Source organism: Eubalaena glacialis, chromosome 6 (genome assembly GCF_028564815.1).
Source record: "Eubalaena glacialis isolate mEubGla1 chromosome 6, mEubGla1.1.hap2.+ XY, whole genome shotgun sequence".
Classification (NCBI taxonomy): domain Eukaryota; kingdom Metazoa; phylum Chordata; class Mammalia; order Artiodactyla; family Balaenidae; genus Eubalaena; species Eubalaena glacialis.
In genome coordinates, this window is record NC_083721.1 from 114,773,384 (window position 1) to 114,787,517 (window position 14,134).

The following is a 14,134-nucleotide window of genomic DNA, read 5'->3' on the forward strand; positions in this document are numbered from 1 at the left end:
GTCCTTGCCTCTGGTAAAAGCAGATGTGATGTCAATCTGTTAGAGCATCCTTTCTTCTGTAGCATGTCAGATAAACTCTCTCTGGTCTCAATTTTTTGGATCCATTAATCAATCAAATCATCATCCCTTTTCAATCTAAGATAGTTTTATTACCGGTTATTGTGAGTTTACACTAATCTTAGTTCATTTCTCAGAGATGAAAAGTAATCCTCTTTCAATCTAGTATCATTTACATCTTTCCTGTGAGTTCATTCCAAATCAAAATGAAGGATGAGTTACTCCTAGGACACTTCCCTGTAGATAGTTGTCATCATGGTATACATCATCAATTGACTTTCCTTACTTTTCCATAGATTTAGAGATGCAACTTTTGAAGGGAACCTGGAAATTTTTACCCACTGAATTTACCAGCATTCGTATAGTAATACCATCAGCAGGCATATGATATCTAGGACCTTTAAGAAAACACATGATCAAACCAAAGTGAATAGAGTAATATGTGTCCATGGAAGGTATTTATTAAGTATTTATTAAGATATTTAACCAACATTCAAAAATGTACATACTCTAGCAAGTTAAATATAAATGGATCTGTAAACTTCGGAGGATCACAAGAAATAATTCATGTCCAAAATTGAGACCTTGGTAGCATTCAGAAAGTTTTTTCAATATCTGAGAATCTTAAATTATTATACAAATGAGAAGATAAGGCCCAAATGTAAAATGGCAAAGCATACTAAAGCATTTATTTATGAAATAAAAAGCATCAATGTTCATTTCCAGAAAAATTATAGAAAAGGTAAATGCACTGAATAAAATATAATAAACATCCTTTTAAATGCATAGGTGAGCTTGCAAAAAGTAAGAAAAAAGTCCAGGGGTCAAAGGAAAACAACGGAAGAATGAGCCATCTCAGGCCTGGGTTCAAATTTACAGCACTCATCTGGTCAGTGAAGTTTAACTAGCAGAGGGTTTAATACAAAATACATTCTAGGACCAATGATACTCCTAGAACTCTAGGCAGAACAAATGCAAACCCTTTCAGGAGAGACCATCCCTTAATCCAAGTGAAAAGGCTCACTAACTATAAATTTCAGCTGAGAATGAGCTGATTCTCATTCTCCAACAAAAAAGTTCAGATGAAAGTACTACCTTTGAAACAAGGTGCTACACTGCGTAGCTGTGCTTTCACTTATTGTTTTCTCTATGGTCACCCCAAGTGATCAAGTTGGTTTTGCAGATGTCACTTTCATTTCTAAATTTCATTCACTGTTCATTTTTCTCACTGTTCAGACATAATCTTTCTATATGACTTTTTTTCTGTATTATATCCTCAAGTCCTTACATGGTTGTGGAGTAGAAGGCAGGAAGCATGGAAGAACAAAGAAATATGGTCTTTCTTGTAACATCCAGGCTTATTCAATAATCTATCAACTAGGAGTGAATTTCAACTAATAGGGTTAAAGTTAAGCAGTTACATATTTCCAGAGGAAAAAGTCAGTAAATAGCTTATGGCAATTATTATTTTAAATAACTTTTTTTTGCGGTTATGTCACAGAATTATTATGGATTCAGTGTAACCTCCTGCACTTTCTTCATGCATATATAAGTACAATGATAATGAATTAGATGTTTCAGGATCCTGAAGGAATGCAAAAATATGAAAAATTTTCTCAATTATCAGGGGTAAATCGCTTTCACCTAGTTGAAGTTTAAAGTACATTTTATGTATTCCATTTCCTCAAATGTCAGAAATCCCCACATGGAATTCTATTTACTAAAACATATTATTTCCCGACTTTGGCAAATTGGCATTCTTGTACAAAGATAATTTTAGTGACTGAAATTATTCTTAAGGAAGGTGTAGGCAAAACCTCTGGGAGGTCAGCTACTCTCATGAATAACAAGGACAGCCGCCTAAGAGCAGCAGTCCTAGATACTGCCTGAAGCAAGAAAGATATGTGTCTGTCAGAACGTGAGGACTCTGTGGTGGAGTGCCCTCTTTGCCGTATGGGTGAGTGTTCTCACTTTGTGATTCCAAAGGTCACCCCCAAAAGACATTCCAGATTACTCCAAAGGGCAACTTCAGGCAAAGTTCTGTCTCTTTTAGCAACTTCCCTCAGAGAATGAATTTGTTTACAGAGCAGCCAGCCACCTTAGTATATTTCAGAGTATGTGGGATAGAAATCTGAAATTTTAAATCAATCCTGTGAACAGAGCTTTTATTTCAGCTTTTACTTTGTAGGACACACAAAAAAATTATGAAGACTTCATACATTAATATACTTCAAACTACATAGGAGGAAAATATCAGATATAGTTAGTGAGTGAAAGGACAAATGTTTGGATTTCCTGGCATAAATGTCAAAATTTACTTATTATTTGTGTATTTATTTAGCAAACATTTACGTCATGTTTTTGCAGGACACAGTGCTGGGCACCGAGGGAATCAAAGGTAAGACATTGTCAGTGCTCTCAGGGAGGTCATATATAAAAATGTGAAGAGAACATTGTGAACCTTCACTTCAGAATATTTGTGATTGAGTTTTCTCTTGGCTTCTCTCCAGTTTCTGCCAGAAGTGGGTTGCCTGAAACTATGTTCTGTATCTTAGCGGTGGCTTGGGGCAAAGTGCTTTTACAAAGTGTTATTAAATGAAAAGCAGTCAGGATAACTTGTGCTCCATATTTTTAAGTCACAGGAAAGTGACAAAAGGTAAGAGTCAAAACTTCTGCAATGACTACCTGAAGCCAAAATAACTATTTGATTTGGTACCAGAAAAGAAAAATCAGTTTGCTCCCAGGCTGGGAGGCTGGAATGGGGTAGGAGTAATACCAAGCCACTTGTTACTCATTATGCGGCTTATATAACCCCATCAGTTTTTACTACATCCATGTGTAAGTCATAGTTTTTGGGTTTTTTTTTTTAATGCCAACATTATATGCTTTATTTTTAATCAAGTAATTTCTTTAAACCTCAAAATAACCATAATTGGCAGAATAAGACATTAGGCGTGAGATGAGAATATGAAATCCATGGTCTGCAGAAAGGCAAACAGTACCTTTAGTCCATCAGGATGACTGTACATGAGTGAAATGCCATTCCGACCATCTACTCCTTTTTTGTCCTTTAAAAACATACAGTTCAAGTGTTTTTTATTTTCACTTGTAAACAACATGAGCCAAAATGGACAATGAGGTCATCTAAGTAGTACACAGGATAATTCTAAAGCACTAGATAAAACACCATATTAAAGACATATAGAAATCAGTGTTCACTTTGGTCTCTATTACGGTTAAAATTGTTAATACCAAAAAGCAACACACACTAATTAAAGCCAGCTGGTGGTGCATGCCAGTGGCTGGTAGCTGTAATTCAGGAGGTAATCAACACCATCATTTTCAAGCTGGTAACTCTCACACGTGTGAAGCCACAGATGTATTAAATGTCCTAATAGTTTCTCACAGTATAGCACTTTACCATAACTTCGCAGCTTTGCTCCAAGTAGACAATTTAACAACGATCCAGAGGTCAACCTCTCACTCTAACTAACAACTATGACACAGATCACACAGCCACCACATCTGAAAGAGGCTGCTGACAGCAATGTAAGACAGAATTTGATGCTTTTAACAAGTTGTTCTTCCCTAAAACAAATAAACCTCATTAAGACAGCTGGAAAGTTAACGTCCGTGCAGCTGCACTTGTACATACTTCCCCAAATTTTATAACCAAAGGGGAAATACACATATATATTTTATGATAAACATTTCTTAGAGAAAACAGTTAAATTAAATTAACTTTAAGACTTAATGAGATCTCCCATGTCCTGTATAATTCATCTTACAGTGAATGTTACAAAGTCTATTAACACTTATGGGCTTCTATTCACAAACTAAATACAACTAGCAGTAACTTGGGGTCGCATTGGTGCAAAATAAAACTGGACCAGAATATGAAAAAAATATCAGCAATAAAAACACCCTATATTTATTTGTAGATGGACCAGTGCTAATAACATGATGTTTCTTGATCTTTTCCCCTACACTGCATGCCAAACTTCCAAGTTATAAGCAGGTGAAAATCCTTCTAAATCTTTCAATTGTAAAAATACATCCAAAGGCTTCTAGTAAAGACTAGAAATGCAAGTATATCTACTATAATCTGCCATGTAGCAATGAATAGCTCACAGGGCTAAGAGACCGGTAATGCCTCTTTCTTAGGAATTACAATTGTGTTGACATGGGGGGTGAGGTCAAGGGGCAACTAATTCACAGACCCTCTGCCCAACCCATTAGCAACTCCTGTAAACTGATGCTTCACACAGACCCTACCCCTCAGTAGCTAGAAATGGCATTGCACGTCTACTTTATGTTCACTCCTTGGCAGCCAGTGCTAGTTAATTATGTGCCTGGGCAATAATGCTGCAATACACTTGGCCTCAGGGCAGCACAGACACAAATGAAGGAGATTGGCATCTCTGATACTTTTGCCCAGCACAAAAACACTCATACAACCAACATCTCTTCCCAACCTCTTCCCGCTACCGACCGACCTCTGGGCAAAGTAGCTATTTCCAAGATTGCTTGTGTGTTCTGTTTTGCTTCAGTGGAAGAGTCCCTATAAGTCTTTAAACAAAATACATGATAACTTGAAGGAAATGCTGGGAGACGGCTAACTAGATGAGATGCTTCATTATTCACAAGTGTTTGTCAGAAACATGCAGTTGTGAATTGCTATCTATACTATAGATAACAAGGTCTGTACCAGAGCATTATCAGCCATTGTAAGGCTGGAGCAGCATACAGGTGTGCTATGCATCAACTATGAGGTAGCCTTCTGCTGTAAACAGAATAATATTTCACCCATGTAAATGGACACTGTGCTTACGTCAGTGATATTCACATGTGCAAGGAGGTGAGGAAGTCTCCTTTAGAGTACTTTTCACATGAAATAAAAATAGGAGAACTGATATCTGATATTCAGAAATTTTTATCTATGTCAAACTCAGAGGTTAGTTATTACTAACATCAGTACATAATACTTATATAAAGGTCTAAGTTATTTGGTTTGTTTTGAGTAAGCAGGACTGTAGACTGTTCTGTAGAGAAACAAAAATACTATATGGTATGTTCCCTGAGCAAAGTTCTTTGTCCTGAGTGTGTTATGTAATAGTGATAATACTCTTATATAAAAAACAAACCCCGACTTTTAATCATAAGATAGGTTTGGTATGTGCTTAGTTCAGTCTGGTGAGATGCTGAAAAATGATTTCAAGTTGCACCCATAAGGTCCATAGTTATAACATGTTTCTTTCTGTCTGTCTTTTCTTAAACCATGATCTCAGCTCTGAACTTTTTATATGTAAACAAGGAATGTCCAATTCTCAAGTCCATAATTTCCTATTTCTAATAAGGTCAAGGAACTTTGGTTTGATTTTCAAAGTGGCTTATGTTTTGTATTTTTACTGTTAACCTGCTTATTATACCTGCTAAAAATTAAGCAACTCCACTTTGATTTGTCTGCATAATTTAAATAAGCTTACGATCCTCACATAAGGCAAGGAAGTACTTCTTTATCACATTCAATATCATCAAAGGTAAGCTTTGCATCACAGCACACTGATATTTCAGTATGTCCCATGGAGTGTCTCACAGATATGGTAGTCCAGCCCGAGGCTCGCTCTCCTCCTGTGTGGCCTGCTTGCTGAAATGGCAGCAACCGTACAACAAGCCTCCCTCGGCAGGACAAGTCGGGGAGGGAGCAGAAACTGTTCAGCAGAACGTGTCTCACTTGAATCATGCTATTTTCTGGTTTTGATTATCTGAGCTTACACCAACAGGCTCATACAAAACTATATTTATTGCCAATGTTAAGCATCGCCACTAATTGGTACCTTCTTGGAGATGTTTCCGAAAGTGTCCATAACATCTAGAACCAGGATGACACCAGAATGAATGTTTTTCATGACTGAAACCTGAAGGGACCAATACTATGATTGGTCCCCAGCCAGTTTATTAATATAACTGAAGACCAACCTGAGAAGCGTCTCTGTCCCCATCATTGAATGTTCATCCTGAATCTCCCACATAGGTCCCTTCAGTAGCAGTACTGAGGGAATACCCCTAAGATGAACTGTATTGTTGTATAAAATACTCCTAGCTCTCTGGTAGGAGAGATCTGGGAACCTCCTGCCCCAGGCTCACCACTCTAGTCGCCCGCCATCAAACACGGTGCTTTTTAATATTATTCAAGGTCATATGTAATTGGGCAATTGTGAGCATCCACTTAATTTCCATTCTCAACCCTGGCATTTTACTCACATCTGTGCTGTTTTGTTTGTTTGTTTTAGAAACAAGTTAGGTAACTCTCCAGGGAGAATAAAAACAGCCACCAAAAACATACACCAAACAACTGCAGTTTTCCTCCAAGGTCTTCAGTAGTAAACAAGGAGGTCTCCGCTCGAAGCGATGGTTAGAAGGATTGACTCAGTCAAGGGAAGCTGCTGTTGCCACAGTCCCTCAAAATCCTCACAACAGGTAAAAGATTATAATGAGTATCAAAATACCATTGAAAACAATCAAGTCACTACCTTTATACATTGCCCTCCCCTTCATTTCTCTGAATAGGCATCTAATTTACAATCAGAACATATGAATTAAAAACACTGAAATAGGGCTTCCCTGGTGGCGCAGTGGTTGAGAATCTGCCTGCTAATGCAGGGGACACGGGTTCGAGCCCTGGTCTGGGAAGATCCCACATGCCGCGGAGCAACTAGGTCCGTGAGCCACAACTACTGAGCCTGCGCGTCTGGAGCCTGTGCTCTGCAACAAGAGAGGCCGCGACAGTGAGAGGCCTGCGCACAGCGATGAAGAGTGGCCCCCACTTGCCGCAACTAGAGAAGGTAGAGAAAGCCCTTGCACAGAAACAAAGACCCAACACAGCCAAAAAAAAAAAAAAAAAAAAAAAAAACAACAACAACACTGAAATATCGGCACAGAAGTTACACATTCATTGTCTTTTCTGGAGTTATGTATACCAGATTCAAAAAAGCTAATGGCAGTCAGAGGCATATGGAGTTAAGGTACTGCCTTCAAAGGGGGTGGGGTGGGGGACACACTCTACAGATATCAAGAAAAAGAGGCAATCCCAAATTCGGGAGAATCGATGTCTTAAAAACCTTTAGTACCATATGATTGGCAGCTCTGAGATCTGAAGTATCCTTTGGTTCACACAGAAGGTTAACAGTCTTTTTTTTTTTTTTCCTAATGCAATATAAAGGGAATGGTATTTCAAGAAAAACTCCAAGGGTTATTTTCAAAACCATCTAAAATGCTTCACCTGAATTTTCAATTCTTGGGGATGTCCAATTCTGTGAGGGAGGGTGTGTGCTTACATCTCTCTACACACATATATAAAGACAAACCCTCTTTATATATATGTCTACATTCTATAGAAAATCCTCCTACACACACACACAGACTCAGGCTCTCTCCCTCTCACACGTACACATAGAGATACACAGAGCATCGCATCCTCTGAGTCACGTGACACATGACACCCTGCTCAAAGGTAATTTGCTTAGAGTGATTTGTCTGTTTAAAAAAATTCACTGTTCCTCAACAGGAGTTAAAAATCCCAGGTCAGCTGTTTGTGCAATACTGTTCCCCTGTACTTGCATGAGGTAGACTTCCCAACCGGGGAGAGAAAACGATACGTTAAGAAAAAGGGTTATGTCTTTTTCCTTTTTTGCACGGAAGGCCCCGTTTTGCTTTGATCTTCTGGTGCTGCAGATGACTTTGTGCAGGAAGCTTCTGGAGGTGACGTGCCGGGCCACTCTGAGACCTCGGACCTCGCCTCCTGAGGAAACGGTGGTGACGGATAGACGTGCCCTCCCCCCACCTCTCGAGGGAACGTTGAAGTGCACGGCTGGGGCTCTGCTTCCTGTCTTCCCTGAGAACAGGCGGGCGGCTGCACCCAGTTCTGTGAGGGCAGTTCGCCACCATGCGCGTGATGCTCTGACAGCAATGGCACTTCTCTGGCTGAGGAGGTAGACTACATTCCTTAGCATGACGATCAAGGCCACCACCGTTGTAGCATCGGTCTCCCTTTGGTTTTCTTTTTTGTAGTGTCTTCCCTTTGGGTCTTCTTTCACTTCCTAAACAGGGGCTCCCACCAGGTCCTGTTACCCATATTGATTAAAGGCCTTTGGAAGATTTTTTTAAATGTGAATTCCACTGGTTCTCCTTCTTTTAGGCTTCTAAATCCTTCCATGAATAATTTGCTTTGGTGTACAAATACATCAACTAGAATATCCACGGGGCTTCCCTCTCGGTTTATCATGGAGACGAACCCAAATCCCATTCACACGTTGAACCACTTACAGTGGCCAGTTCCGTGCAAAATCTGGGATTCCTCCTCTGCCTGCTCTGGCAGCTTCCCGGGCTCTTCTCCACCACCTTTGCTTGCCCCGCCTGGGGCTGATGAAACCTGGTTGAATGACCTCATTGTCTTCTGAAGAACATTTAAGAAATTTCCGCAATGAAGACACTAAATACATTCTGTAAGATATTACTCGAAAACACTCAATATTTATCAACGTGCAGTTTAAAAAAAAAAATATTTGTTTTGGAGTACAAATCCTCGTAAGGCGCCCGCATCCAGTGTTCCAGTCAATAGTCAGTTCCTGCTCCTGCGAATGTATCGATTCCTTCGTTGTTGTTTTCTTTTCAAAAGCAACCTAAGTCCAAGTGCGTTTTTCTCTGTTCTCCTCAAATCCTTAATTCTAATTCATAAGCCATAGTTTCTTATTCTCAGTAGACTGAATCTCTGAAACACTTCCTGCATTTCACAGACTTCTCATACCTCAGGCCATAGTTCCAGAACCATGTCCTCATGACTCCTGACCAAACCAAGTCCATAATTGTCTCACCCCTTTCTGAGCTCCTACAGTAGAATCAGACAACCCACTCACAAACTCCGGTATAGTTGCCCTATGTGGTTCTCTAGTCAGTCATGGTAACCTTCATGAGAACAGGAATCTCCTGTCTTTATAACTAGCACCTCACATGTCCCTGAGCAAAAATGGGTTCTTATTAATGCTAATTAAATTTAATTCTACAACAGAGTTTCTAAATTATAAATATATTTATAACTTATAAAGACTAAGGAGAAAAACCTTAAATCTTGTCAGAAAAATGGTTCCTCCAAATTATACAATAACCCGAGAGGATATGAGGATATATGTATACATATAGCTGATTCACTTTGTTGTACAGCAGAAACTAACATAACATTGTAAAGCAATTATACTTCAATAAAGATTAAAAAAAATTATATAATAACCCTAAGAGCAAGGACCTTTGAGTCATGTTTTTTCTCTTAAGCACCCAGCGTTGTGTCTGACAGTAGAAATTTAATAAAAGTTTATTTTTTGGCCCATGGATGCACAATAAGAAACAGAATTAAATGCTATTAAATATGAGAAAAAGAGTATGTATCTAAAATCATTCTATTTTTCAAGGCAAATAGTAATCTGTTTGCTCAGCTAAGCAGATATATACCTGAAGAATTATAGGTCAGCATCCACTATACAAGAGCATATAATTAGGACTTCTGTTTATTTAGTGCATTATTATCTTAAATAGCATCACAATTTTTATACATAACAGACAATAACATACAGGATCAATGAGCCATAGTCTCTAGGATCATAACAGCGAAACTGAAATCTGCTCAAGAGACTGCAGTTTTTATGGCATATGGTAAACGAATGTGTCGGTATATATTCTCAAAATGCAAAAAGGAAGGGTTGGGGTAAGAATGGGCAGGAAAAGGGAATTCTGATTTTGTCAGAAGTCTTTCATATTGATTCGAATTTACCAACAATATAAGCCAAAGTTATATTTACAGCTACCAGTGATTCACTCTTTATTGATTTAACTTGAATATTCTTTTTTATATTGTGATACTGACATTATAAAAACCACAGAACCGTCATTTTAATTTTGGATTTAAATCTGTCCCAATTTCACAATTATGTTTTTACAAAATCCATATTTAAAGTGCTTTCATTAATATTTTATTTCTTGGCTTCTATGACAATATATCTGTTCTCTAAAAGCTCGAGTATATGCAGTTTGTGTTTCATCAGAAAAATTAAATGTGATAATTTATGTGACTCGATATGTTACTACTGTGTTTTAGAACATCAGGAAACCTTTATATCAAACCTTTTATATCCAGCACCTTTTCTCCTTGAGGGAAAATATAATTTTTTATAAGGATGTTGGTATAATATGAAATACTTTGAGGAGCCGTAGCTCATACTCTAATATCTAAATGTTTGCCCTTTAAGAAAGATTTTGCTTTTCCTTAAAATTTGTCTAAAATGATGATTCTTGCTTGGACTAATGTCTCCAGATTGAATCCCTGCCCAACTCCACCATTCAGATAGTTCAGCCTGTAGATTTCCCATCCTTCAATGCAATATTAGCCAGAGGTATTGTTTAAACCTGATTCAGATTATGTCACTCCTCTGCTCAAAACACCAGTAACTTCTCATCTCAATCATAATAAAGGCCAAAGTCTTTAGAATGCCCTACCAAGACCACTGGAGTCTTGTTGCTCACAACCCCTTACTGACCTCAACTCCTACCTTTCTCCCCCTTACCTACTCTTCTCTAGCACCTTGTTCCTTGAATATGCCTCTTCCACCCTCATCTCAGGACCTTTGCACTCACCACTGCCTCTACCTGCCTGGAATGCTCTTTGCCCAGATATCTGCAGTTTTCCCTCATTTCCTTCAGGCTTCTGCTCAAATGATATCTTCCCATGAAGGTCTTCCCTGGCTACCATATAAACTAGCAACACTCTCTGCCAGCCCTATATTCTCCTTCACTGCTTTATTTTTCTCCATAGCACTTATTACTAAGTGATCCCATAATATATTTATCTATTATTTATTATCTTCCTCTCCCATTAGAACATAAACTCCTCCAAAGCAAGGACTTTTTGTCTATTTTGCTCACTACTGTGACTTCAGTACCTGTAAGAATACCTGGACACAGTTGGAACTCGATAAATATTTGTTAGATGAATGAATTCACTGCTGTAAATAGAAACACTTATTAATACTTACGAAACTCCAACCTACAGATGTAGCATGACATTTCTCTCTGAAATCAGTTCCCTACAAATTATATCTACATTAAGTATAACCCATTTATCTGTCATTAAAGAATTAAAGCATTTTAAACACAATAAAAGAGTACAAATGGAGGATGACTTGTCATATGTCTAAACATTTAAGAGTTATTAAACAAGCTAAAAATGTTAGTATATAACATACCTTTCTAGCTTGATAATATGCCTTATTAATGACAAACGCTTCAGGCCAAATTTTTCAGCTATTATTTGGAAATAATTGTTTGAAAATTCATTTATATATCTTTTTGTTCTTGGTTGTGTGTGTGTGTGTGTGTGAGAGAGAGAGAGAGAGAGAGAGAAAGAAGGGGAAAGAGAGAGAGAGGGAGGGAGACAGAGAGGCAGAGAGAGAGACTGTATGTTGCCAAGAACTGAGTCCCCCTCACAGTGAACGTTTGAGGTATAGACTTTTTAAATATGTTCTGATAATCTCATCCATGAAAGCAGTAGCCAACTTCGTCCTAACAGAACCAAATTTGAGTACCTTTTCATGTTGGCCCAACAGCCCTAGCTATTATTCACTGTGCAAAGAAACTGAACTGGGAAGTGATACCAAAAGTGCTTTCAGTGTAATCCAGCAGCTTTCCATGCTCTTCTGCCAAAATAAAAAATGCAAAATGGTTGAGAGAAACCAATATGTAAGTGAAAAAGAATGGAAGAGGGATTTAATTCACGTGAGAGTTATTAGTCCCTTCGGGAAATACCGAAGTGCAGACAACGTGCCCTACCCCCAAAGGACCACATAATCCAGATGCAAAAACAAGACATAAAGATATGAATAATTCACTCAACAATATAATTCCAGGACAACTTATAAATAAGGCATAGCAGTGTGATTAGAGCTGTACTTACAAGTCTTGAAATAAATGTGAAAAGTAGAACTTGCCTCAGCTTTAACAAGGAAGACAATAATAATAATAATAGTTATCATTATTTTGTGTCATTTATTTTGTGCCAGGCATTGTTCTAAGTGCTTTTCATATATGAACACATTTAATTCTAGAAACAATAGTGAGAAAGGCACCATTATTATCCTCAATTTATAGGTCAGGAAAATAAGCCACTTAAAGTTCAAGTCACTTGCCCATGGTGGTAGAGTTGGGATTTGAATTCAAGCAGTGTGGTTCTGGAGTTCATGCTATTAACTACTACTCGATGTTGCCTTTGCCCTAAACAATATAAACACAATTAAAATAATAGTGCCTTAGTTGTATAAAGTGATTTACGGTGCACAAAATGTCACTCTATATTCATTCCCTTATTGCAGACTTTTACAACTACTCTGTGAATTACACATGACCATGTTATTCCTGTGTTACAGTTAAGAAGTTTTGAATTTTTAGATAAGCAAAGACAAGAAAAAATATTCTACACATGAGGCAAAATAAAAGATGTATGGGATTAATAAAGTAATGGGGTCTCTGCCCCTGACCTCCTAAGGGCATTATTTGAACAGAGCACAGGCACAGCTCCCAACCACAATCAATAATTTTCAGAGCTGGTCCCTTATAAACTCTCAACTAGAAAATGCTGTCTCTCAGGTGTCTCACACAGGTGCACACATTTCCCTAATTTTACAAGGGGACTGCCCTGTGAAGAGAACTATTCTTCTTGTTTAACAAAATATTTAAATTCTCAGTCTGAAGGAGGATTCCCCAAAGCAGTGTTTATAGTTTATACTTTCAACCAAAATGTACTCACCTGAAGAAAAGAGAATGTCTGTCCCCAAAATAAATTCTATTGTCTAACCTAGATTAGCTGAGCTGATTGAAGCTTCAATATGGGAATTTTCAAATTGCAGCAGTTATGTGTCATTATTCAATGGCAATAACTAACACTGATGTCATGCTTTCTCTGCGCCAGGCTCTATGCTAAGCATTTTAAATGCATATTCTCCATTCAGTCAGCAGGACAATGTGAGAAAAGAAACATTAGCCGTTCCTGCTTAGTAGATAAAGAAATCAAGTTTCAGAGAAGTTAAGTAATTTCCCTGAGGTCACACACTTAGTAAACATCATGGGCACTGAGACCCAAATCGTTCTGCCTAATAGCCCATGCTATCCTATTATCTGAGGTTGTTTGCTGTACATCATAATGGAAACACTAACCACAGAAGTTACAAATTCAAAAATTAAAAAAAAAAAAATAACAATGAGCTCTTCTTGTAGTAACTAGAAAGAGGAAACTTTCTGTGTGGGAGTCACTTCTGCTCCTTATGCAGCTATGTTTAGTTAAACCATGTGAAATGTCCATTTTTTAAGGTCACAAATAGATATAGGTAATGACATATAATTCAACATTAATAGGCGTGGAATAAGGGGACCTGAGTTCTAGGTCAAAGATTGCAATGTTACATTCAGCTGGGGATTATAAGCATGTATTAAAATGACTAGCCCCAAAGTCTGGAGTGAAGAAAGTATTTCTGGTATGAACCTATGTTACCTTTGGCCCCAATGTTTAACTCCTTCTTTATGAAATAACCTAAATTTACATTGGGAGATCTGTTCTTCCATTGGATACAGTCTGGTGGGACAGTTCATTATGATGTTTTTTCTCTCTTCCCAGAGAAGGGTGGTACGTGCTTCAAGCCAGACCAATCACACATTTGAAAGCACTGGAGTTGATTCATGTCCCACCACCCCCCAACAAAACCTATCTATGCGTTTCTGCAGTTGTTACTTTAGTTCCTGTCCTTTAAAGCTTGATTCCTGAACTCTCCTTCCATTGATTAAACTCTCTCATATTCAAAACAATATTTTTTCTGATTGACTAGATGTTAATTCTAGTTAATTCTGTTTAATTCCATTAAATTCTATTAAATCTGCTTAATTCTAGTTAATTCTGATTAACTAGCATCAATTTCCATTGTTTGGAACCAAAGAACCTTAAAATATCATTCATTTTAGCAAGACATAGCTTGTGGACCAAGGG

The 14,134-nt window shown here is 37.9% G+C and overlaps 1 pseudogene; it reads right to left on the reverse strand.

Moving 5' to 3' along the window:
* Window positions 1–7,729: 7,729 nt before the first annotated feature.
* LOC133093603 (protein lin-28 homolog B-like) lies at window positions 7,730–8,506 on the reverse strand (annotated as a pseudogene).
* Window positions 8,507–14,134: the final 5,628 nt, after the last annotated feature.